The 27,684-nt window shown below is 43.6% G+C and overlaps 1 protein-coding gene across 1 annotated transcript in view; it reads left to right on the forward strand.

The window, feature by feature from the left end:
* Positions 1-5,429: 5,429 nt before the first annotated feature.
* Positions 5,430-27,684, forward strand: part of A4GALT (alpha 1,4-galactosyltransferase (P blood group)) — a 90,810-nt gene continuing 68,555 nt past the window's right edge. Inside the window, exon 1 of the mRNA XM_039489028.1 lies at positions 5,430-5,500. The gene's annotated coding sequence lies outside the window, so the exon portion shown is untranslated. The remainder of the gene's footprint in view (positions 5,501-27,684) is intronic.

A 27,684-nucleotide genomic window follows, 5' to 3' on the forward strand; every position in this document is an offset into this window, starting at 1 on the left:
GATCAAATGTAATGGCACAGTCATTTCCTATGCCTCTGCTGAGTTACTACAGACAAATCCATAGTGAATTATCAGCAGTAGCTTGCTCTCTAAAGAAAGGACCAACTCATTGTGGCTTATTTTACTTTCCTAAATATAGAAGATCCATTTAAAAATAAGGCTCAATTCTGCAAGGTGCTGAGTGCTCTCTGCTCCTATTCTCCTTCAGTGAAAGCTGGGATGTGTGGTTTTTCACCTCCTGCTGCAAAGGGCTCAAAATACTGCACATGGCAGCACCTGTCACAGGATGCCACAATGTGTAGTTGGCATGTGCAGATAGCACACAGCCACTCATCTTCCCCAGCAAGATTTTCATGGTTTGTGGCTCTTTGAGTTTTCCTACCTATGCTACTACTGGTGACTGCCACTTTTTCATGTGACCAAGGACCTGTATAAAGGACCTGATGACTTCAAAGGGGCTCAGTGCAGGCATAAGGGTCTACACCCTTGAGTATAATTGCAGATTTGAGTCTAATTTTTCAAGTACAATTACGTGGATCTGCCTGTCCATTTTTACTATTAAATGCAGCAGATTGCACTATATATAATTAAATGACTGCTGCTGGCTTGTGTACAGGAGCAGGGTACAGCTGAACCAAATGCTTGTGCAGCACCTCCCATGATGAAATCCTGCCCTGGTTAGCCTCTAGGTGCTATCAAAATATGAATGTTAAATTCTAATAAATATGATGATATAGTTAGTGATACAGGCCCCAACTGAGATTGGGACACCGTTGAGCTACTCAGTACATACACAAATAACTAACAGTCCCTGCCCCAAACTACTTACAATCTACATAGCTAGGACTAATGGTGGGAGAAAGGGAACATAATCTCAGTTCTACAAAATGGGAATAAAGGGTCTGATCCGAAGCCAATGGAAAGACTCTCATTGACTTCAGTGGGCTTTGGCTCAGGCCCAGTGTCAAGTTGTCTGTGGCAGAGCCAATTGTTGGATGCGTTTATGCAAAGTTAGTATGTGACAATCCTGCTGAAATAGAGGAAAAAATTTAATCTAACATGGCAAAGATGAAAGAAGAACACAGCTCTTTCTCTAATGAATCAAAACAGTGCCAAGTAACTTCTAATGGAAGATCGGTGCAGTAAGTAAAAAAACAAAACAAAACTCCACCTCGGCTTGCAAAAATCACTTCCCATCTTTTTGGATCAACATTTGCCTTACAGACTGAATAGAAATTCCCATCTCCTTATCCAAACAAATCCTTAATGTAATTAGAAAAGAAGTTTAAAAGACAACTCCAGAGATAAAAGACAAATTAAATGCATTAGCAATACACAGAGCCCAGAAAATGTATTTATGTTGGAGTCCAATTCCTGTGATTCAAACAACTCAGCTCTCTGATCCCCACGTACATTTTAGTAATTTGAAGAGAGCTTTTTCTGAAGCAAAGCAACAAACCCAGTAAAAGGAGAACAAAAGTAAAGAACAGAATGATGTGGTTCTGCAGAAATGATTAGACAGATGGAGGAGTGAGGGGTGAATGCCACTATAAGGGAAGTGTGAGGACCAGCTGGTAAATTTAATGTTGTTGTGAAGAGGCAAACTGGATCCTACAGTTTTTAGTACAAATTAGATTTAAAAGCAAAATTGACTTAGGCCAGATGTACTCTAGAAACTTTTGCTGGTGTACTAATATCAGTTTAGGGGGGAGATTATTTTGGTGACACTTTTGTACTGGCAAAAGCCCTAGTGTAGATACAGTTATAATGGCACAAAAGTGCTTTCCCCCAAATAACTTACTTAGCTTGCCAAATCAATATAAAAAATACCAGCAAGAGCCCCCTCCCATTTTATTGGCCAGTATAAGTTGCATCTACGTATACTAGGAGACTTTAGCTATGTTGGTTTAGCTATACTGGAAAATCTTTTCTACTGTAGACATGACCGTAGTTAAGAGAGAACCAAATCGTGAGCAGGTAGAGGAATTTTATGCTGAACATGCCTCTGTTGAAACCAGGAATAGCTTTGTTCAGTGGAACTGAGCCCATGGCTCCTGAGATCCAATCTGAAGTTCTGGGAAAGCCAGACCAGTGCTTTATACACTGAGAGGCTGCAAATTAGCTACAAAAGGGGCTAATAATGAAGGTCTGATTTTTCCTTGTGGTTCAGCATACACACATTCTTGTATATGAAGACCTATGAATCTGTGGCGCTTATAAAGTAATGACTATCCTTACTTAGACATATATCAATATTCAGGTCCTAACATTCTGGTTTGTTTTCAGCATTAATGGGCTGAAAGACACTTTCAAACTGAGGTTTGACACTAGGTTCAACAGCAGGTGCCACTATAGAGTAAATCTAAAAAGTAGCTTGTCATTAAATAAAAGGAAATGATTATTCCAGTACAGTCAGTTATCCAATGGTGCAGCTAGAGCATTGGTGTTTTTCAACATGTTATGGGCCAGCTTTACAGCTGTGGCTGCTGTATTTCTAGGCATAATGCTTATCTGGATTAATCTCTAATTGCATGTAAATTCAGACCTGTAATTGGGTAACTCCAAAGTGATAAAAAGGAGATTTCAAGATGATAAATTGAGAATAAAGAAAACAGGAATGTTTATGATTTGAAAGAACCATAATATAAGTCACAGAATTCATGCTGGAGGAATTCACCCCAGTTAAAGAAAAAAGTAGAAGCTACAGTGCAAGAGTGTAAATATGGTCTGTGGCCCAGATCCAACTCCAAAATGTATTTAGGTGGCCTGCAAGACACATTCCAGTTCTCCTTAATCTAAGATTTCATTTTAAAAAATAAATACATGGCTGTCATTCATGGCTGCAGAGACTTTCCAGCCGTGAACTGCATGTAACCAATGCCGTGATGTCTGCCTGAGGCTGCAAAGAACCTGAATGTATGTCTACACTGGGACCCATTCAGATTTTTTTTTTTTAAAACTGGCTAACTGCTTGTCCCTTTTTGCCCCTCCCTTTCAGGTTCTTCACCTCAGTTTCACTCCACACCCATCCTTCAAACCTTCTCACTCTCCCACACTCTGGAAGGTACAATTTCCAACTCAAATAGACATAGCTGTGCCAGCTCTGATCAAGCTAGATGCTAAAAATAGAAGTGTAGCCATGGCAGCATAAGTGTTGGGAGGGACTAGCTGCCCTGACTACAATCCCATCCAAGACCGTTGGTATATACTCGGGTGGCTAGCCCTTCTTGCTGCTCACACTGCTGTGTCTACACTATTATTTTGTGCTGGCTCAATCAGAGCTAGTGCAGGTATCTCTGCTCGAGCAGGAAATTATACAAGTGTAGACATACCCTGAAACAACAGCACAGAGGGGTGAACTCCCATGTGCTTTATTAATCTCATAGGCATTTAAACTTTTAATACAGGACCTTTTATTAAGGCAGTTTAGAGAATGTGCTTTAATGTGCAAACTATGCTCCTTAATGATGACAAGGGAAGAAGAGAGAGAGGACCTTGATTATAAGGGAAGGCTTTAAAAAAAAGTTCTTTGTGAGGCAACGCACTTGGTGGAAGTAAATGGGAAAGAGTGTAAGAACTCATGGCTCAGATGCTAGCTAGCCATTTGGAAGACTCTGAAGGGATCTGACAGACAGAAGTGACAGAATGAAATCTGGCCCTGTTGAAATTAATGGGAGTTTTGTCATTTACTTCAGTGGGGCCAGAACTTTACCCAAATGTCTAGTTGGGAAGTTCAAACCTTTCCAATAATAGCACAAATGCAACAGGATGTGCTGTTGCTGAACACATGGTAAAACAGGAAGTGCTTAATTTGTAATGAAAGAGGCACAAATTAAGCACTGAAAACAGGGTTCAGAGCATCCTGACATTAATCCCTCGTGTAACTCCACTGACAAGGACCAGATTTGTCCCATGATTATTGATGATGATGTCTATGGTAGTACCTAGGGACCAACTGAGATCAGGCACTGTACAAAGGTAGACTAGTAGACAGTCTCTACCCTCAAAGAGTTCACAATGTGAATAGACAAGACAAACACAGGTTGGGGGAACAGAGTGTGAACAACGTGTTGGTAGCAAACGTCATGTCAGAGTTACAATTTAATTTTTCTTTCTTTCTCTTTTTTTTTTTAAAAAGTGTCTTGTAGGTGTATTGCTGGGAGGGGTCTGCCTACCCTTCTCTCTCACAGTTTTAGCAGAAGGGGATTTTGAAGGGGGTGAGAGAGTGTGGGAGAGTGAGAAGGTTTGAAGGATGGGTGTGGAGTGAAACTGAGGTGAAGAACCTGAAAGGGAGGGGCAAAAAGGGATAGAAGCAAACAGCCAGTTAAAATCTGTTGAAAATCCTCTGATGACATCAGCATCAGCGGATGGGTCCCTGTTTAAGTTGCAGTACCAGCTTCAGTCTCTGGCTGGCTTCTCCCTGCAGTTTCTAGGTCCAGAGGGTGCTGGGGTCCCAAAGGGGCAATTAGTCCCCTGTATAGTAGGAAACTTTCAGTGAGCAGCTCTAACAGATTTAGCCTTCAATTGTTAATGTTTATGAGACTTCATTTCAGAGCACCGGGGAGGAGTGTGGTATAGGAAATATTCATGAAACTTGTAATTTATATAAAGCTATTGTTTTTACTAGCATCTACCGATGTCAGCTGGGTCATTTCCTCAGGGGAGTATGATCAACCAGCTGGTTGGATTGATAGTGCAAAGCGAGTACCAGCCTTTCATAATCTGCTGGAGAAGGGGCTTTTGGCACCAGAAATTTGAATTCTCTTTCCTACATTGCTTTTGCTGTTTCAGTTGTGCTTAGCTGAAATTCTTGCTTACACTTTACAAAAAGGAAAAGCCAATTTGTTATTTTTTTTAATTCACCCCCAGACTCTTCCACCCTATTTATTTAGTTTACTTCGATGGGAGCAGACGGTGGTGAAAGCCTTGAGGTTCCAAGCTCCCATAGTCTTGCGGTTCCTCCTTCCTCTGGCTCAGCAGCTCCAGGTCAAGACTGAGGCACGTTAGCAGGACGGCAGGGAGTTTGCATTGGCATCTGCTGCTGCGTGTGGTCTAGTTGTTACATGGATAAATATAGACCTTCGTACTCCAGAGCTGTCAGTCAGCTGCCTCTCCAGTTGCTACACTAGTCCCCTCTCTTTGGCCAGCAATTAAAAAGAAAACAAAGGGGAGGGGGGTGGGAATCTTAAATTGACACTTGTACGTCGACAAACTGAGTGTGTCAATGTACCAAAAAAATTAACAGCTTAAGTCTAGATTTTATATCACACTGGGATGGGAAACCTGCTTGTTGCAGGGACAGAAGGAGGAGGGGCCCTTAAAGAAAAACTTGACACGGTGTATAGTTCCCAAGGCAGCTGGGGGTACTCAGGCCATTGTTTTCACTGAGTTTGGAATTAGCCTCCCTCTGCCAACCTGTTTCTCCAGTTTAGCTCATAACCTTCCAAGTAAAGGGCCGGTCAAGTTGTTCCTGTAATGCGAGACCAAGGTGGAAAAGCAGGTAAGATTTCCCTCCTCTCTCACCCCCTCCTCTCCCCTGTGGTTTTCATGAGTTTGCTTTGGTTGTGTGGACTTGGTGTGACACAGTTAAAAAGAACAGCTTTGGCTTTCATATTCTTGCTTGATTTTTGGATTCGATGTGGTGCCTCTTGACTTAAATGTCATTGGAGAACCCATCCAGTCAGATGTGTGTGATGAAATTTCTTGGAAGTCCCCTGGCAAGCTGCCTTTCGCAGTAATTTGCAAATAAGAATTTGGAATCCCTCCTTTCTTTTCTTAACAGAGTTGCTTTTTTAAATGATCCTTTACCATACATAGCACTGTAATGTACATGGCAATTAACAGAATATTTTTGTTTTAAAAATGTACAAAATCATGAATTTACCATGATTTTGATTCAATACAGTGAATTGTCCCAGGTTGTACAAAAGATGTATGACATGGAGCCAGTCTTTCAGTGAACTTGCTCTGAATCTTGAGTTTAAAATGAAATCCTAAACCCGGTGAGTTTTGTAGTGGCTTTGGATTGCTTAGTGACTGTTTCCTATGACTCAAAACCTGTTTAATTTTTAGATGAAATTTTGCAGCTCTTTAATTCATTATATCAAGTGAACTTTTGGGAGCATTACACACGTAAAACAAAACTGTCACAGTTTTTCAAAGAGACATTATTAAGGGCATTCTACAAATACATTAGATGCAAGAGGAAGACCCAGGACAGGGTAGGCCTGTTACTCAATTGAGGGAAGCAATAATAGAAAATGTGGAAATGGCAGAAGTGGTAACTGACTTTTTTGTTTTTCACCAAAAAGTTTAGTAGTAATTGGACGTCTAACTTAATGAATGCCTGTGAAGATGAAGTAGGATCAGAGGCTAAAATAGGCAACGAACAAGTTAAAAATTACGTAGACAAGTTAGATATCTTCAAGTCACCAGGGCCTGATGAAATAAATCCTAGAATACTCAAGGAGCTGACTGAGGAAATATCTGAGCCATTAGTGATTATCTACTAAAAGTCGTGGAAGATGGGAGAGATTCCAGAGGACTGAAAAAAGGCAAATATAATGCCCATCTATAAAAAGGGAAATATGGACAACTCAGGGAATTATTGACCAGCCAGCTTAACTTCAGTACCTAGAAAGATAACGGAGCACATAATTAAGCAATCAATTTGCAGACACGTAGAAGATAAGGTGATAAGTAACAGTCAGCATTATGCCAAGAACAAATCACATCACACCAACCTATTAGCTTTCTTTGACAGGGTAACAAGCCTTGTAGACAGGAGGAAAGCAGTAAATGTTGTATATCTTGACTTTAGTAAGACTTTTGATACTGTCATGCATGACTTTCTCATAAACCAACTGGGGAAATACAACCTAGAAGGAGCTATAAGGTGGTTGCATAACTGGTTGGAAAACCATTCCCAGAGAGTAGTTATCAGTAGTTCACAGTCAAGCTGGAAAGGCATAACAAGTGGAGTCCCACAGAGATCAGTTCTGGGTCTGGTTCTGTTCAATATCTTCATCAATGATTTAGATAATGGCATAGAGAGTACACTTATAAAGTTTGCGGATGATACCAAGCTGGGAGGGGTTGCAAGTGCTCGGGAGGACATGATTAAAATTCAAAATGATCTGGACAAACTGGAGAAATAGTCTGAAATAAATACGATGGAATTCAATAAGGACAAATGCAAAGTACTCCACTTAGGAAGGGACAATCAGTTCTACACATACAAAATGGGAAATGACAGCCTAGGAAGGAGTACTGTGGAAAGGGATTTAGGGATTGTAGTGGATCACAAGCTAAATATGAGTCAACAATGTAATACTGTGTAGTGGGGCAGCTGAGATTAAAAGCAGCCAAGCTAGGCTGATTGGAGAAGCAGCCACAGCTGGGGCCAGACCCACACACGGCCCAGCTAGCCTTTATAAGAGGGCTGGGGGTCAGAAGCTAGAGGAGTCTCACTCTAGCCCTGGAGTGGGAAGGGCTAACTGTCTGGGAGCAAGTTACCTGAGGTGGAGCAGGGCTGGGGAAGGGCAAGGGGAGCTGGGGAGCTCCAGCCTGGTAAGTCCCCAGGCTGCAGGCCCTGATAAAGGCCAAAGCTGGTACACGGGTTGCAGAGGTGCAACCTGGGCTCAGGCAGAGGCAGCTGGTCTGACTCCCTTGCCGATGATGAGGGGTTTACAGACTGCAGGGAGTGGGGGCTACATGATGACTGGCAGTAGCCACTAAGGCAAGGTGGGTTTAGAGGGTTGGGGGTTCCCCAGGGAGGAGAGACCCAGAGTGTGGGGGTACTGCTGGGGCAGAACCCCTGGGGTAAAGGGCACCGGGGTCTGGGAGGGACACGGGGGCCAGCAGCAGGTGAGACACCAGCTTGCAGAGGGCGCTCCGGGCTGGAAAGAGCTAATTCCTGAGACGACCAGCAGGAGGCGTCGTGCCGGTGAGTCATCACCCTGCCACACACACTTGCAAAAAAGCAAACATCATTCTAGGATGTATTAGCAGGAGTGTTAGAAGGAAGCCATGAGAAGTAATTCTTCCTCTCTACTCTGCGCTGATTAGGCCTCAACTGGAATATTGTGTTCAGTTCTGGGCACCACATTTCAAGAAATATGTGGAGAAATTGGAGAAAGTCCAGAGAAGAGCAACAAAAATGATTAAAGGTCTAGAAAACATGAACTATGAGGGAAGATTTAAAAAAAACCTGGGTTTGTTTAGTCTGGAGACTAAACATGAGGGGGGGACATAACAATTTTCAAGTACATAAAGGGTTGTTACAAGGAGGAGGGAGAAAAATTGTTCTCTCAACCTTTGAGGATAGAACAAGAAGCAATGGGCTTAAATTGCAGCAAAGGTGTCTCAGGTTGGACATTAGGAAAATCTTCCTAACTGTCAAGGTGGTTAAGCACTGGAATAAATTGCCTAGGGAGGTTGTGGAATCTCCATCGTTGGGGATTTTTAAGAGAAGGTTAGACAGACACCTGTCAGGGATGGTCTAGATAATACTTAGTCCTGCCATGAGTGCAGGGGACTGGGCTAAAAGATCTCTCTAAGTCCCTTCCAGTCCTATGATTCTATGGTTCCCAAAGCAAATACGTGCACCCTGAAATATTACTAGTAGACATGCAAAATAGCATTTTATCAGTATTGTTGCTATGCCCTAGAATGACAGTGTGCGAATCACGTATGTAAGTGGTGTCACCTCTGGAACTTGAGAGAGTGGATATATTTTAGTGACATGCTGCCTTGAGTTGTTCTGTTCTTGTTATGGGGTTTGATGAGGGATTTATGGCCTCTGTTATTAATAAAGACAGCTCTAGAATGCCTACAGGTAAACCTAGATCACTTGAAGACTCTCCAGTAATGGGCATACTTTGCTCACTAGTTATGCCCCACAAAAATTTGACAACAGTGAGGCACCTGGCGTGCTGAGACCACTGACTGCTATGTTGACCAATATGGTCTTTGTTTCTTTGTATCCCCCTCTCCTCTATCTCTGTCTCCATGTGTTCGCTCTCTCGTCTTATATAGTGATTGTGACGTCTTTGGGATAGGGGCAGACTTTTTGCTCTGTGTTTATACAGACCCTGCTGTGATGGGTGTGGAGCCTCTAGGTGCTGCAGTCAAAGAAACAAATAATAATGTGATCATTTCCAGATGTGGTGATGTCCTCACTGGGTAGCTGACCCATGCCAGTCAGGGCTACACTGAATTCCTTTCGAAAATCTTCCTTCTTAATAAAGGTCTGGCACAGACAGATCGGGAATTCTGTGGGAGAAGTGTGTGAGGAAATAACGTGACAATCTGGTGCACTTTATACTGTAGAATTGGTACAATGGCTTCTACCACTCGGTCCTGTAAGGATCCACAGATCTTGACCCTGATTCTGTGGGTCTCCAGACAACCCTCACATCCCAGCTGCCATCCAGCAGCTTGTTAGTAAGTGGTGGGCTGAGTGGCTAATGGAACTTCAGCACCACCTATGGGGGACCTGATTGGCAGAATGCCCAGCCCCAGTGATTGATCCAGCTGTGCTGTTTAAGCCTGAAGCAGACACAAAAAGTTGTCAGTGCAACTGGGTGAATTCCTGGCTGGCTGCTACATTGGACCCTGCCTTCTCGCCTGAGGCCTGCTTGCCGAAGATGTCTCTAGTTCTAGCTTCCCGGTCTTGTTTTGGGTTCCTGCCTTGTTCCTGGCCCCGCCACTGATCTCTGCTCTGATTCTGGCCCTCGGCTTGGCTTCCAGCTGTGGCCTTGGCTCTGCTCCTGACTCCAGCTCCAACCACTAGATCTGACTGCCCTAGCCCCAGTCATCACATATCCTTTTGTATCCCTGCTTGTCAGTATTGCTATATTACTATTGTGTGCACCTTCTATTCAAAGCTAGAGATCTCAATAATTAAAGAACCACCATGTTTCTACAGGACCTATCCTTATACAACGCATCCCAGTCATGACATCATGATTTACTTTTGTTATGCATATCTTCTTTGCATTGGAATTAACCCATTGGATGACATTTTCCAGATGGTTTAATGTTCAGTGGAAGGAGGCTCACTTGGAAAGATTAGAAGCAGAAAGAAATGCAATTTGTGAACCCACACATGAATTTTCCAAATTACTTTAAAATGGTTCTGCATTGATCTTCATTAACTGGACATGTGAATGGGAGGGCAGAACGTTATTCAGCTAGTTGCCATTCCAGAAATATCATGATGCCTTAAATCAAACAACTCTTGAGACATGTGTATTGTGAAACTACTGTAACGCTTCCCATGCGGCACAAAACATAGACAAAGAAATAAATGATCACAGTCCTTGAGAAAGTACAAGCAGCACTTCAAACATATAGGGTTAGCTATCTAGATGGCTTGTGAGTCATTTTGCCTGAATAGTACAAATTATGTATGCGCATCCCTGGGAAACCAAAACAAGCTGTGTTTGAAGGCTACAGTGGGTCACAGTGAATGTTTTAAATCTGCCTGCTTCTAAGCAGTCACTCTATTTGTCAGCTATACACTACCAAATGTTTCTGTTAGTCTTTAAGGTGCCACCAGACTCCTCGTTGGTTTTTTTTGGATACAGACTAACATGGCCACCACTCTGATTTTTGAAGATCTATTACAGTCAAACATCCTCTTAACTCTTGGAAATACACTGCTTTACAGGGAAGTTATTTACTCATATAATCCCTCCTTGTCTGTTAGGGTACTTTGTAAAGTGTGTAATCCCTAATATGAAAACCAACCAAATCATTATGTACAGTCATTAGAGCAGTTTGGAAAATGTTCCCCTCAATATCCCATGGAAAATTTCAACTTTTAATTTAAAAAAAATGTTGGTGAAAACACCTGAAAGTCAAAACATTTTAGCTGAAAACCGTCAGGTAACCACCCAGAGTCATTAAAGAGGTACCGTGAGCCTTATGACCCAGGTTTACCTGGTCAGCCATGCAGCCACAAGTTAAGGATTATAAGGAATTTTCCCAGAGATCCCATACTAGGTGTTGCTTCTTTTTGAGTGGGCAAAGGCAGTTGCAGTGTGATTCTGAACAGAACCAGAGGCAGATAGATGATGCTTCTCAGGCAGGCTGGAGTGGCTTGTTTGGTTTTTACTATGCAAGGAAATGCACCCTTGTTGTTTTTGTTTCTACCATATTCAGGGAAACAGGACTTCTTGTCTGAGTGCTGTCCCTGTGGGTGCTCCACTCCAGGTGACGGTGTGTCTCGGCGCTGTTGATCGGAGATCTTCAGTAGCAGTGCTTGGCTGGGACACACGCGCTCAGCTGCTGTCTTGCAGTCCCGTTACGGTCTGCCTGAGCGCGTGCATCCTGCGCCACCCTCAGTTCCTTCTCAACCATCCTTGGCTGAAGACGGGACTCGGGGCAGTGCTGATCCTCTTCCCTGGTCTCTGAAGGAAACAATTACAAAAAATATAGAAATAGTTAGTAATACCCCAGTTGTTTCCCTTCCCTTAGAATAGTTACTCAGGGCTTGGCTACACTTGCAAGTTGCAGCGCTGGTAGAGGCTTTCCAGCGCTGCAATTAGTAACCGTCCACACCTGCAAGGCACATCCAGCGCTGCAACTCCCTGGCTGCAGCGCTGGCTGTACACCTGGCCAGGTTGGGGTGTAGCGATTGCAGCGCTGGTGATCCAGCGCTGCTCATCAAGTGTGGACACACACCAGCGCTTTTATTGGCCTCCAGGGAATAAGGAGATATGCCAGAATGCTTTTAACTAAATTACTCCCTTTGTTTTGTTATGCAGCCTCTCTTTGTTTTGTTGTGAACCTCCGGAGCTCCGTTTCTACCGGAGCTGCTTATCAGCTCCTGTTTGCTGTGATCAATCTGTGAACAATCAAATGAGATCCTCCTCCCTGTTGTGAACGAGCTCTGTGGAGCTCCTCCGTTGCCGCTGCTGCTATCTAAAAAACAAACAGAGCTCCTGTTTGCTGTGATCATCTGTACCTGGCTGTAAACAATCAAATGAGAGGCAGGCAGGGAAACAGCGGGGAGTCGTGTTGCCTGCAGGCTGTTTGCAATTAAGAGTTAAGACTAAGGGGTCGGAAAAATGTTCTGATTTTTCAAGTCAGGAAGCTAACACACAGTGTTGGCTCCAAAAATCCACTCTCTCTCTCCCCCCGCTCCCTGTCACACTAGACCCCACTCCACCCCCCTCTTTTGAAAAGCACGTTGCGGCCACTTGAACCCTGGGATAGCTGCCCATAATGCATCACTCCCAACAGCGCTGGAAATGCTGCAAATGTGGCCACACACCAGCGCTGGTAGCTGTGAGTGTGGCCACACACCAGCGCTGCTCCTACACAGCTGGATGACCAGCGCTGCAAACTACCAGCGCTGCAAACCGTAAGTGTAGCCAAGCCCTTAGTTAAAAAAAATCTTTTTTCCTTAAGCTTGTCTCCCCTGGAGACGGTCTCCCCTGGCATTCCTAGTTCAATAATGCCTGGGCTTCAGGATTCAAGGAATGTGCTTCCTGTCAGGACTCTATGCCAAAGTCCAATGGACACTCACGCTGTGTGGAGTGCCTCGGTGAGAGACACGTCCCTGCCAAGTGTGTCCATTGCACGAGCCTCAAAACCAGGACTCGTCGTGACAGGAACCTGCGGCTGAAAATGCTTAACATGCAGAAATCCCTGCAGCCACCTCTGGAGACGGGCAATGTCAAACCCTCTCCCTCACGCTCCCCGGCCATGTCCAAACCAATTGGGAGCATGGCTTCACCCTCTCAGGCGAAGAGGCAAGAAGCCCAACTGTCTCCAAGCGGAGATTTTCACAAGGGTAAAGGGTCTCCTGAGAGATCCTTCCCCTCAGTACTGACAGCGCCGAAAGCAGGCACCTCTGACTGACCCAGCACCTCAGCCACAGCTCCCGCAGAACGCAGAGTAAGGGACCCGACTTCCCATGCTGGGAAGGTCTCCTCAGCACTGGTCCCCTTGGCACAGAAAATAGACCTGGTGCCGACCACACGCTCTGCCCCGGTACCGAAAAGAACGTCAGCACCAAGCCTGCCTGCCGCTCCGATAGCAGCAACAGACCTCCCGCAGGGCGCCTACAAGAGACCCGCAGCACCGGGAAATGCCAAACAGAAGTCTGTGCACGCCTCTGAGCACAGACTGTGTGCAGCGGAGTCAGAGCCTAGGGAACAGCAACAACAGTTCCTAAGTCAGGATGACCTTTCAGTGGCACCTGAGCCTAACTCTCTGCTCCTGGACACACAGTGCTCACTCTTTCAGCAGCCGCTCTCCCCACCTGACCTGGCTACCTTTACTGACAGCGAGCCTGATATGCAGCAGCGGAGTTCTCCCCACCTGCCTCCCCTCCTCCACCGGAACCTTTTGCACCTCAGGTCACGGCTCACAACCACCAGCCTCAGTTTCCCTACTTTGCCCCTCTGTGGGCGGCACCTAACTTTTCTTATCCGATGCCTTGGCCTCATTGGTACCCTTAGCCAGCTCCTACTGCCACTCACCCTCATGCTTCTTCCACCAGACCACAAGCTCCTTCTGCGCCTCTATCTCCTGCTCCATCTACTTCTAGAGCACCTGAACTCCCCTCTGAAGAGGTGGGGTATGGACCATACCCTGATTCACTGACTCCTAACTCTCCATCAGCTCCAGACGGAGCTCTCATGCCTCCGCCTCCACAGAATGTGTACAACTTCAAACAGTTCCAGGAACTTTTCAAGAGGGTGGCACTCAGCCAAGACATCCCTTTAGAGGAGGTCCAGGAGATACAACACAAACTCCTCAAAATCCTCCAACCCTCTGTGCCCTCAAAGATCACGCTTCCCATAAATGAAGCACTCCTAGAACTGGCTGACACACTCTGGCAGACCCCGGCCTCTATCTTACCAACTTGCAAAAAGGCTGAATGTAAATATTATGTTCCTGCTAAGGACGTAGACTTCTTATTCTCCCATCCACAACCAAATTCTCTTGTAGTGGATGCATCGACTCACAGGACGAAACAGCCACACTACTGGCCCACCCCACAAGACAGGGACCTCAAACACCTAGACATCTTGGGCTGCAAGGTTTATACCTCCTCCACTCTGCAATTCAGATTTGAAAATTATTCCACCCTACTTCCAAGCTATGACTTTGATAACTACTATAAACTCTTTGATTTTTACCTCCCATATTCTGGAGGACAGGAGAGCAGACTTTAAGTCAGTCCTTGATGAGGGCCAGCTGGTCTCCAGAATGGCCCTAAAAGCATCTCTGGACATGGCAGATACAGCTGCCCGCACTACTGCAACTGCAGTGGTCATGTACAGATCTTCCTGGCTCTCTTCATCTGGTATCCCTGAAGACCTGCAGACCAAAGTAGAGGACCTATCCTTTGATAAAGACAAACTCTTTTCTAAGAAAACCGACAAAGTCCTTCACACTATGAAAGACTCTAGAGTGACCCTGCGTACTCTGGACATCTACCCATCCCTTCCCAGGAGACAACGGCCAGAGGCCATGCACACAACAGTATCACCGGCTTCAGAACAGACCATATGATATACCTTGGAATTGCTTTAGACCTCCTAGGTGCAGACAAAACCAAGCGCAAACAGCTACCTCCCACCCATCAGGAAATAAACACCAGTTTTGAAGCAGGATACCTAGGGAGGAAAAATAACTTTTGAAGTGGTAAGAGAATGGCCATTACAGACAGTTGATGAGAAGACTGGGAGTGGTTGGGTCATTACAAAACCTAAACTTAATTTCCCCAATCCTAATTTCGCCCTACTGTTACTCACACCTTCTTGTCAACTGTCTGTAATGGGCCACTCTCTTACCCTTCAAAAGTTATTTTTCCTCCCTTAGTATCCTGCTGTTAATTGATTTATCTTGTTAGACTGACCTCACATTTAGTAAAGCAACCCCCATCCTTTCATGTATTTATACCTGCTCCTTTATTTTTCACTTCATGCATCTGATGAAGTGGGTTCTAGCCCACGAAAGCTTATGCCCAAATAAATTTGTTAGTATCTAAGGTGCCACAAGGACTCCTCCTTGTTTTTCCTAGAACCAAGGTATGTCACTATGGTGACAGATGTGGGGCTGCTGTGTAATAACTTTATGAATACTGTGTATGGCATAGTTATCGAGATGTTTACTGTATAAATATGTTGGACTAGTTTAAGAGCAGATTGATGGAAAAATGAGCAGGAAGTCAAATAATAGCTCAAGGTAAGCTACCGCCTGGTAAACAGTTCATGGTGGTTAAGAGACAGTGCTATTAACTGTGAAGATCCTGTCTCCAGGTTACAAGGCTGGTTTGGCCAGTGCTGGGGGCCAGCTGATCAAAAGGACTATAAACACTTTGTGTCCAGAGTTCAAGCATTTGTTGATAAGCTGTTCAAACTGACACACACACAGATGCCATTGGGATGTACGGGACACTATAGCTCAGGCTGTGGTCTGAGAATGGTGGGATACCCCAGGAGATGTAAAGGCACCAGGCATGAAACCTGCAGGGTGCACCCAGAGAGGATGCAACTAGCCCTGTAACGGTTACAAATATTTTTTTCAACTGTTTTTCTTTAAAACAGATCATAAGCTCCAATCATATAAGCTATTGCAGGCAATTGGGCCTCTGTGTCCACATGAAGCCCCATTGAAGTCAGTGAGGTTCCCTGAGCCTACAGGGATCCAATTGGCTGGGCACAGGGATCTGCCTGTAGAATCAGGACCATAAACAGAACATATTCCCTATGGGGACATATCAATGATACAGAGTCTTATGGAGGATTGTTTGACAATATTGATTGATATACCCAAAGCTAGACATATTAAACAAGTCAGGGCTGAAATATGATATCTTTGCACCCTTGACTTCTGTGTCAATGAACTGAGGTATCCCGAGACTGCTAGCAAAACAAAGCATTCCTACTGAGTGGTTTAAAGACTGAGTTTCTGCTCCCATTCAAAGTCAATACAACAAGAGGACTGGAAAATAATATACTTGTTAAAATGGCGTCTGTCAGTGTTTGACATGTGTAAACACCTCTTCGCAGGTTAGCTCTCCCCAAACAGATCAGGTTGCTGACACAGCTGTGGCATTGTAGCTGCATTTTGTTTTAATTAACTCCGCTGGCTACTCTTGGCTATGAAGCCAGGAAAAGTGAATGTTTGGAATCATTATTGAGATTGTTCTTTTAATTTCTGTGTCTTTTCAAGTGAATTGTGAGTTAGCACAGGACTGGCAGCCTCTTCAGCTTTGTAAGAGGCATCTGATGTGAGAGCCATGGGTTGATCAGGGAGAACAGGTCAGGCTTTTAGACTGACCGGCTGATGTCCACAAAGGTCCTCAAAGATTCTGGGCTCGTGTTGCTTATTAAAAGAAATATTTTTCAATATGAATTTTATAAGTTTTTAATAAAACATTTAAACAAAAAACAAAGTCAAGAAAACGTCATATAGTCATAGACTTGTAGGACTGGAAGGGACCTCAAGAGGTCATCTAGTCCAGTCCCCTGCACTCATGTCACCAAAGTGAAGCTATTCTTACTAATGTTAAGCTGAGCAAAGAAATATAACTATGAAATCAAGGTCAAATCAACAAGTTAGCATCAGTTTTGGATTAGAATTAAATGATAAACTGAGTTTAATCATCATCATTAGTTCTAAAAATAATCCTTATATATTCTAAAGAGGATTCCACAAAGGTGACTGTCCATTTAGCTATAAATCCTCATGAATGAATTTTACCAAAGTCAGTCAAATCTATAACTTCTAGCTGATTAAGTGTCTTAATACTGAAGCACAATTATTTTTGTTGTGTTCTCTGAAGGCTCTTATATTGCACTCTGTGACATTGCACTCTATGTGTTTATGGAAATATGCTTGAGTGTAAATATGACATAACTGGAATATGCCTTATGTTCGATATGCCATGTGACATATCTTTGCAAAGGTTATGATCTACTGAATATATTCATCCTATTTGTATGCATGTATCATTTTTATATCTGAAGTTATGGGTGTTGGCTCTATGTTTGTATTTGAAGGTTTGGCCAATGTATTGCGAAGGGGCTATTCAAGTAATTGGGAGTACTTAACTAGCAATGGACTTTGGGAGACGCCAATTCACATCTGAGCTTTCCTGGGAACATTCAAACTAACATATAAACCATGGCGTCTGCCTGCAAAAAGCTGAATCATTCATGGACATGTGACTTGCCCAGGTGGCTACAAGCTCTATCTTGTTGCTGTGATTTTGCACATAAAAACAAAGGGGTTTCTGCCCACAAGAGAGAGAATATAAAAGGCCCTGGAAGCCCCTCCATTTTGTCTTCAGCTGGCTCAAGAGATGGCCTCTCCACCCCAAAGAGATGCCTGAAAGGAACTGGAACAAAGGACTGTAACTGCAGGGGTGTGAGTGATTGCTGGACCCAGGCCATAAACTACAACATTGGTCTGAAAAGGATTGTACCTGAGATAATATCTAGGGTGAGATGTTAGTATTTGTAACTAGATCAGGGGTTCTCAAACTGGGGGTGGGGACCCCTCGGGGGTCATGATGTTATGACCTGGGAGGTCGCGAGCTGTCAGCCTCCACTCCAAACCCTGCTTCACCTCCAGCATTCATAATGGTGTTAACTTACTTTGTTCTGTCTGTTATTACTTGAAACTACATAAATCCTACTTTTTATACTTAATAAAATCACTTTTGTTTATTAATTAACCCAGACTAAGTGATTAATACCTGGGGGAGCAAGCAGCTGTGCATATCTCTCTATCAGTGTTATAGAGGGTGAACAATTTTTGAGTTTACCCTGGGTGAGGGAAATAAGCACAAGAAAGCAGGAAAATGGCTACCAGTGAGGCAGCTACAAAACTAGAGCTGGCCAGACTGGAAGCAGAAGAAAAGGCAAAGGACCGCAAGTTTCAAATGTGGCAGAGAGAAATGAGGCTCAAAGAAGCAGCTGTGGCTAGGGAAACCATGGAGGCCCAGACTCAGGCTCAAACTGAAATACAAAAAGCTGCTCGTGAAAGAGCCATGGAAGCCCAGGGGTTAGCCCAATAAGTTGCTCAAGAAGAGAGGCAGCTAGTCCTGGAATTAAAAGACAGAGAAATACAGGTCCAAACTGAGACCCAGAAGCATGAACTGGCTGTTGGAGTGGAAGAGACAAAACCCTTCAGCAGCCTGGCTCCACTTTCCCAAAAATTCATAAATGGGAGTGATTATGCTCGCAGTATGATGAATCCAGTGATATTGCCAAATATTTAATTACCTTTGAGAGACTGTGTACTCGCCATGTGATTCCTGAAGATCAAAAAATAACTACTTTAGTTGCAAAATTGACGGGGAGAGTTCTGGACATATTTAATAAGATGCCTATTGTTGATACTTTCAACTATGGTAAATTTAAGGAACTGGTTTTGAAACAGTTTCAGATTACACCTATTGGGTTAAATTCAGGAGTCTTAAGAGGGGATCTGGATTGAGTAATGTGGCTTGTGTAAATGAAACGAAAGATTTGTTCGACAAGTGGGTGAGGGGGAAAGGCATTACAAGTTTGAAGAAATGTGTGATTTGGTTACTCAGGGACAATTCCTGAATTTGTGCAATGATGATGTAAAACAGTATTTGTGGGACAAAAAGGTGAATGCAGTGGGTGATTTAGCTGGGTTTGTAGACTGTTACGAGCAGTCACAAGCTGCAATTAAACATAAACCACTGGCAGAGGGGTACAGGGTCGGGGGAAAGCAGAATCACCATTTTACCCCTGGGGAAAAAGGAGGCTGAGCGTTCACCTCCCCATTCCCCTATTACTTGTTCCAAATCTCCTGTACAAGCAGAGGAGCCCAGAAGGTGCTATCATTCTAAATCCACTGAGCACCTGAGGAATAAATGTACTTGGCTGAGTGGGAACAGGCAGCAGGGAATACATGAAGCTTCTGTTTCTCAGAGCACAGGGGTATCTCAGGCTACTGCCTCTTACCACACAGGATTTGTAAAGGTTGTTTCTATATAACCAAGCAGTGAGCATATGCATGCTGTTAAACTTAATGGCAAAGTGCTCCAGGGTTTAAGGGACACACTGCAGAAATTTCTGTGGTCAGGAGAGACCTGATCCAGAAGAAGGATTTATTACCAGGGAAAATGGCACAATTAGAGTTCGTGGGATATTACAAAGTTCTTGTATCTTTAGCGAAGGTGCACATGGAAACTGGTGATTTGCAGGCTGAAGTAACTGTAGCAGCAGCGGCACACAATTTTGCACCGTTTCAACTGTGGAATGATTTCTTCGATGTGGCAGACTCTGTCCCAGGGTTTGTTAGCAGCAAGAAGGAATCTTGTGCTAAAAGCCCCAGAGGGGAGGCTGAAGTCACGTGTGCTGCTGGGGGAATAGGAGAGTGTCTCTTTAATTCCTCTGTAGCAGTGGAAAATGCAGTAAATGTCTGTTTCATTGTACACATACAGACTGACAAGAAATATTTCCATGAATGTTAATAGAATTTTTTTTAAAGCAAATTAAAAAATGCTGTTTAAGAACTTATGAAAGTTTGACGTAAGAAGACTTGCTTTGTATATTTTAACAATGATGTTGACAATTGGTGTTTTTAATGGTTATAAAGCTTTAACTTTTAGAATCCCAACAGCTATTGTCATAATCATCTAACCCACTCCCAATATTGATATTAGCCATCAAAATTATTTTTAAAAAATTGAATTCTGCAAAGCCTAATAACGCTTCCTTCTTAGAATTCTTGGGTGGTCACTAACACTTTTCTTTCACTCCTAACAGAGATATAGTATACAGACTGTAGGAGAACACTCTTGATAAGCAGAAGTTTGACAACTCTTGTCCTCTTGTGAGGACTTTTAAACATAAGCACAGAGCATAATTGAATGAGTAATTTTATGAAACAATTCTTAAAGCTGTTTAAATCTGAGGAGCTCTCTTTCTGATGCCTTCCCTGTATGGACTTTATGGGAGCTCATGCACACAGCCACACTTTTACCACCTAAAAATAAAAACTCTAAAAAGGCAGGGACAGCTCCAACGAGAGAGACAAATAGAAAAAAGAAGTTACTTAAGGTACCAGGGGGTTAGCACATTCTTCAGTTCTCACTGTCTTCTGGGCTTTACTGCAGCAGAAACAGGAACAACAGTCAAGGAACCAGCTGAGGATGCTCTGCTGGCACAACGTTTTTGGTAGCAGACATAAGCGCTGACTTCCCCTCTTTCCCCTGGGTGCTCAACCCCTCCCCTGGCCCTGCCCCCACTCACCCCTTCCATGAGGCCCTGCCCCTGCCCCGCCCCCATTCCAACCCCTTCCCCCAAGTCCGTGCCCCAACTCCACTCCCTGCCTGCCCCTATTCCACCCCTGCCCTGCCTCTTCTCCATCTCCTCCCCTGAGCACGCCACATTCCCACTCCCTACCGGAGTGTGCTAACACCACCAAACAGCTGTATGGCGGTGGCCGGGTGGGAAATGTTGGGAGGTAGATGCAGGAGCAGGGATGTGGCATGCTCGGGGGGGAGGAGGAGCTTGGCTGCCAGTGGGTGCAGAGCACCCACTAATTTTTCTCTGTGGGTGCTCCAGCCCCGGAGCACCCATGGAGTCAGTGCCTATGGTAGCAGATCTTCTCTGCATGCAGCAAGTCTGAGTAAAGGCTGGCATAGCCAGTTAGTTGATGTCTTGACTTCCTCCCTCCAAGATGGCTCATCTTGAAGAGTTATGGCATATCAGTCTCCCCTTAGCGGGTTTGTTGATCCAAAAGGTAAGGTTTCTTGGCTTTACCCTTGATTCTTATGGCCTGTGGACTACACTAACTCCACCATGCCTTTGGACAAATCAGGTGTGATGCCTACCATGGAGCCACGCAACTTGGTCCAATTAGGTTAGAATTATGTCATTCTTAGCTAGCATCATTTTTTGGGGGAAAGTCAGCAATTTAAAAAATATTCAGTGTTCTACAGACTCCAGAGACTGCATTCCTATGCCCCCTGTAAAATATGAGACCACATTTGAGGAAGTTGGCATGGTCTTATCTAGGTAAAAGATTTTGTGATAACACTGGGTCTTCAATTTATGGAATGTTCAATATAAAAAATAACTAGTGCAAAAACCCCTAGTAGCAAAACCAGTAAATTAGTTCAGATCTTTTCAGCTTCATCACTATCAATTCTTTCTTGTAAACAGGGATTTTACAGTAATCTATTTTGGAACTGGGCTATAAATCAACTATCTTATCTTTTGGGATCTTCACTGTGATAGAGAAGTTACTTTCAATATGAAATCCTCTGGAAACATTACATTTTATAGTGGGTCTTTATGCTCATATCAGCTATTCCTTTCACACTGTGTTGCTCAGGTATGTCACTTGCAGTTAGAGATTGATCAAAATCTGAAATGCAGCTCTAGAGCTGAACTGTGACTGTATTCAGGATGTTTGGTTCCTACTGGAGATAAGAAGTACAGTGCCATATCTGGTGTTCAGATCCATGATCTTTGGAACCATCTTGAAGATGATCAGATTTTGTGTTGGCATTAAGATTGGATCAGTTCCCAGATCTGGAGTTTGGATCCAGGATTTAGATTTGGGTCCATCGCCACTTGAAATAATGCACAACTCAATCATTTCAGTGCTTGTAAATTAGGAGGGAAAAGATATTTGGTGGCAGTGTGGTTAGAAGAAGGCACAAAGGGTTGGGAGTCAAAAAGTCTTGAATTCTTTTCCCAGGTCTATCACAGTTGCTGTGTGGGCTTGGGAAAATAACTTCAACTGGCTACTTCAATTTCCCCACTGAAAGTACTGCCAACATTTTATCTACCTACATCTGAGGGTTGTTGTGAGGATTAATTAGCTTATGTTAACAAAGTTGTGAATATGTAAAGCATTAAATAAATGCTCAGTTTAAAATAATAATACTTAGTTTTAGTCCTTCTGAATAGTCCTGTATTGGGATGAACTAATCTAATTTCATAGGTCTTTCCTTTTCTAATTTCTATGACTTCTACAATCAGTTCTGGGCACCTCCTGTGCCTGTAAAATTGCAATCCCCATTCTAATCTACTCAGGTTTTTATACTATGTAGGCTACAATTCTTCCCACCTCCATCCCCTTTCTGGCATAGATCATTATTTCCGAATTATTGGGAAATTTTTGCACTAATGTGGAAAAAAGTTCATACCTTGAAAAGGTCAGGTGAGCTGGCTGCAATGCAATTGGTTTTGTGTGTGCTTCCACAAATTGCAGTGAGAACAAAATGGATGGTCTTGCAATTTCGCCACTGGACTGAGACTTAGCAGCTCTGGATTCGAATCCTGATTTTGCTACACATTTCCTGTGTGATCTTCAGCCCGTCACTTAATAGCTGTGGCTGGGTTCCCCATTTGTCAGATGGGAAACCTCTCTGAAACTAGCATGTGTCTATCATTGAACATAAATGTAAAAAAGGCATTAAGCTCCTTTTGTAACAGGTCACTATAACAACAGGAGTACTACACAAACACAGGCACGTTATCACCGAAAAATGAGGCAAATGTAGGCAGAGAGGTTTCACTGGCTGTTGTTTTGTGAAGGTTTGGGTGCTTACAAGAGAAGCAGGGGAAATGCCAGAGAGAGAGAGAGACACACACACAAAGACAGTGTGTGCGCAGCAGAGAAGTACTAGACAAAGTCCGAATAAGCAGTGGGAACATAGCCCAAAAGCACTCTCTCCTTCTTAGCTTTCCTCAGGGCCAAGTGTTGATTGGAAAAGGGGCTTGGAACTGTGAGTGAGGAGATTGTTTCTTGTTGTTTGATTCCTTCAGTAGTTAGGGAAATAAGGCGTTATACATTCTTTGTAAATAAACAGGATTGCATCAAAGAAATACCTCCTCCAAACTGGAGCAACCCTGGGCACCTCAACTTTTTGGCATACCACTCAGGTCGAAAGGGGCAACAATTTCCTTTTTCCGACTCTTTTGTCTGTTCAGACTGTAAACTCCTCAGGGCAGGAACTGCCTCTTCCTACATGTTTAGAGCCCTCATTGTGCTGGGAGCTGCACAATCATAGTTTTGGGGCATCTAGGCACTGTTGTAATGTAATATTAATGTAGTGCTGAGGAGTAAGGGTCTGTTGCTAGAGCTCAGGATGGGATTTCTCAGTCTCCCTCATGTGTTGTACCAAGCATCCAAGCCAGCTGTTCATTCTATCACTAATGAATTGTGGATTGTGATACAATCTTTTTGCTGAATGTACAATTTCAGAGAAACAGGTTGGTCTGTTGTGCATACCAGCCATTTGTTCCTTATCAACCCAGAGGCTGCTGAAACCACCGATGGAGAACATTTTAAGGGTATATTTGTGACAGATATGGCAATTTCCTGCAGTATCCATTGTATTAAATGCACAGGTTATGTATTATTGTGGGTCAGGATTGTATGCAATCTCTCTTGGGAGGAGATGGGATGCAATCCCTGGAAAATGCTGTAAACTTCCAAGGACTACAGGAGAACAATGTGCCAGACAAGCGTTGACTTTCAGGACAAACGGTATCAAGTGGTTTCCCTGGGGAATCTCTAGGGGGAGGTGAATGCAAATGCTCCATCTCTGGTTATGCAAAAACCTATCCTTGGTGGGGTGGGGGGGCATTGTCTGCTCATTATCTGTTTCCAGAGCCTCAAGATCAAAGGCCCAGGCTGTATAAACGAAAGACTGACCTAGTCATGGGGGTGCTAATTCTGAGCTAAGGCTGTTGTGAACTTGTAACCACAGAAAAACTCCATGGTGGGGTTTGAAGGACTGCTCAGAGCCCTTGTTGGCATTGAGGGGTGATCTCTGGTAAGCTTATTAGCACATGTGTAGGTTCTTTTAATGTTTTCACCTGAAGAATAAATGTGCTTGCCTAATAAGGGCTGTGTGGTAACTTATAACTGTGGGCAATTATACTGATCATATCCTTTGGAGAGAAAGCAAAGAGTGGATGCTGCTCTGTTTAGGCAGTCAGGCTTGCTGGGGATGTCACAGCACAGAGGTGCCAACTTCTCCAGTTCTCCAAGGGGTGCTCGGCCCCCGCTCCACCCCTGGCCCTAAGCCCCACCCACACCCTGCCCCTTCCTGCTCTGTTCCACCCCTCCCCCTGCCTCTTCTTGCCCCCTATACCCACCAGTGCCTCCTGCACACTACTGAAAAGCAGATTGTGGCGGGCTGGAGGCACTGGGAGGGAAGGGCAGGAGCTGATTGGCAGGGCCCACTGGCAGGTGGGAGGGTTGTGGGGAGGGGGAGGAGCTGATCTGTGAGACTGCCGGCGGGTGCTGAGCACCCACTATTTTTTTTTCTATGGGTCCTCCAGCCTCTGTCACAGCAGAGCCAGGGAACTGTGCAGCCTGAAAAACAACCCCTAAATGGTCAAGCGGAACGGAGAGACAGCTCGCCACCCAACAACGGTGAAGGTTCAGGTGCTGGGAGCAAAGAATAGGAGCTCTCAAGGGCCTACGGAGGGAAAATATGTGCAGTTGCTTTGAACTGTGACAATACTATCCATTCTATTTGTTGGGGTAAAAAGACACATCCAGCACAAGGCACACAGGATAAATGGAAGACCCTTAAGACTTAGCAGGGGAACAGTGAACCAGCTGCAGAAGAGTTGGTAAATGAGGAACCAGAATATCCATACAGTGCTGAAGGCAAGAAAAGCTCCACAATAAGGACATTGCTGGAAATGCACGAAGGAACAACTCTCTGTCTGTCTGTGTGTGTGTGTGTCTCTCTCTCTCTCTCTCCCTTTCTCTCTGTGTATTGTAGCTGGAACACAGATCTGCCATGAGTCTTATTTGCAAGGTTTGGAGTGCTCTTCCAGCTGCTGCTCCAACTCTGCCTGGCCACCACCTCCTCCTCTGACTGAGGCACTACTGTTTGAGAAATTGGAGAGGGAAGAAAAGACCGAGACACAACAGGAGGAGAAGACGGGTGATTAGAGAAATGTGATGACAAGACAGGGAGATCGTAGAAAGGGGTGACAGTACAAAAAGAAAATAGAAGAAAGCTGGAGAAAATCCATCTTGCTTGGAAGAGCACTTTTGTCAGGAGAGCCACTTCAGGCACTGGGAAGTAAACGTGCATCAGGGAAGCAAAGCGGTTGAAAGGCTCTGGAGAGGGAGAGAGCCAAAGAGGACACATTTTGGGATGGCAAAATGCTTTCACGTCTCAAAAGTCTTATAATTTCCCGCCACCCAGCTTCAGAATTCAAGGCCCCCAGGAAAGTCTTTCTTCTGCCTAACAGTTCTTTTCCTACATTTGATTCTTGGTAGGCTGCAGCTCCTGTTTCTGTCTTAACTCACCTGTCCCTAATGAGGTCCTGTATAAACTGTTGAAGGGGAGGGGCCCAGTGTAATTTACATTCCCTCTACCATTTCAACACAATACCTCATTCTTCTTCCCCTCCTTTCTTTGTATAGAGTTGCTGTTTACTTTTAAAGAGCTGTTGTGCTCCCCCCAAGAGGTGCATGCATTTCAATGGCGATTCCTGTATTTTTAGTTTATAAAGCACTTTGGCATCTATCCAGCAAAGCATGTAAGCATATGCTTAATTTTAAGAATGTGAGTAGCTCCACAGAAGTCAGCTGAACTAACCACATACTCAGTTAAGTACGTACTTAGGTGCTATGCTGGATCTGGATCATTGTGCTAAACAAAACTATATTAAAGAGTTGAACAGCTCTTGAACTGTATGTCCATAGTTACCCTATACAACTCTCAAGCTCTCTGGGATACATAAAGATGTGAAATATTTTTGTGATGTGTGATTCAGGATATTTGTGAGCTATCTGACATAGGGTATATCTGTGTGGTATCTGTTCCGTGGCTGAATGCTTCTCAAATTAATCTTGGCAACTAAGTTATCTTGTACAATTCTGTAGTTTATCCAACTAGTCAAATAATATTTTCAAAATGGTACAAATTATTTTCACTTTGCATTCATAGATATTAAAATGTTTCTTGTTCATTTGAACTGAAAAATCTCTGAGCTCCCTAAAACTCTGGGGCTAAGAATAAACCATGGGATGCTCTCTGAAAGGTACATTAGCAGTGCACCTTGAAATGACGGCAGGAAATCAATAAAGATCCGGACAGTTTTTGAAAATGGATTTTCTTGATTTGCCTATGTGTAACATAACAAAAACCCCTAAGTTACCTTTGTTTCACACTAGTCTCAAAAATGTCTTTCCAGTTTAATGATATTTGCTTTCCAAAGACTGTGTGTGGGACAGATTATTTTCCTCTGGTAGCTGGCGGGTTACATTGTTCAAGTATATTATTAACTCAACATCTGTTTATGAAGAAAGGACTGAACGAAGCAGTGGTAGCAATGAAGCCACACGATGAAAATCACAGTCACTGGGAGCACCTTAAAACCTGGTCAGATTTAAGGGGCCGGGGGGTATTGGAACCAGTGGACAACCTGTCATTGGAGTAGAGATCAAACCTGAGAGGACGGATGGGCCAGTGTTTAGGTCATTAGCCGAGGGACTTAGGCAACTTGGCTTCAATTCCTACCTCCACCACAGACTTCCTATCTGACCGAGGGCAGATAAGTGTGGTGTGTCATGAGCAAAATACATGGTTTTTAATCACATTTGTCTTCATTTTGCATTGTCAGGTCTGAGGTAGAGAATCATTGCAATATACCACAGTGTGGTAACCTGTTGGTAAAAGCTGGAGCCAAAATTTTTGAACCTGGGTGCCTAAAGTTAGGCTCCTAAAACCATGTTTAGGGATCTGATTTTTCAGGTATTTACAACTTCTATTTGCACTATAAACTTTAGTCAGCAATTCCTGGCTTGGGGCCTGACTATTTGGTACAAAATTTGTCCTTCCACACAGTGATTGCCAGGGTCATTTTTAAAACTGGTCAGGAACTTTGTTATAAAATACTTTTTTCATGAGCAAATATCCATTTGTTGAAACTGAAACCCTCTAGGAAGGTTGATTTTGATGAGTCTCCTAACTCAAAAGAAAATTTTGGAAAAAAGATGTTTCAGGTTTGTTGAAATGTCCCATTTTGACACTTTCAAAATGAAAAGTTTCATTTTTTTTATTTAAAATGACTTTGCTTTGAAATTTTTACTTATTTATACTATAATTGGTTTTTAAAATTCAAAATCAAAATGAAACATTTTGAAATGATCAAAACTAAACGTGATTGATCTACTCTGATTTTTTTCTGGATTATCAAGTCACAGAAGTTTTCAAGATGGTGACTTTTGCCACCATCCCGAAATGGGATGAAAATATTGAAATCTCAAAAACTTTTATGCAACAGGAAAACTGTTTGCTGCTGAGGCCTAGTCAACATTGCATGCTATGAGACTTCCTAATATCAAAATAGCAACCTCCAATCCAGCGCAATGTACTTTGCATCAGGATATAAATTTGAGTAGCCTTTGGGGCTGCTCTATTTTACACTGGGGATTGCTCCTATCCTCTGCCGATACATAAGGGAGATGTAAAGTCGAAGTAAAGCCACCTTTGACCATCCCTATACCACATTTCTGCACTGAATAGATGAACTGGAGACTTTGTTCTGACCACATGAAAGCACTTCCTGTGCAATAATATTTCTCCTTTTGGGGTTCATAATTTTCTAGCATTCTGGGTAGATAGCCAGGTTGTCACCTTGTGTGATTCCCCCTCTATCTCATTTCATTTTTGATTAAAGAGACTCT

Source organism: Mauremys reevesii, linkage group 1 (assembly GCF_016161935.1).
Source record: "Mauremys reevesii isolate NIE-2019 linkage group 1, ASM1616193v1, whole genome shotgun sequence".
NCBI lineage: Eukaryota > Metazoa > Chordata > Testudines > Geoemydidae > Mauremys > Mauremys reevesii.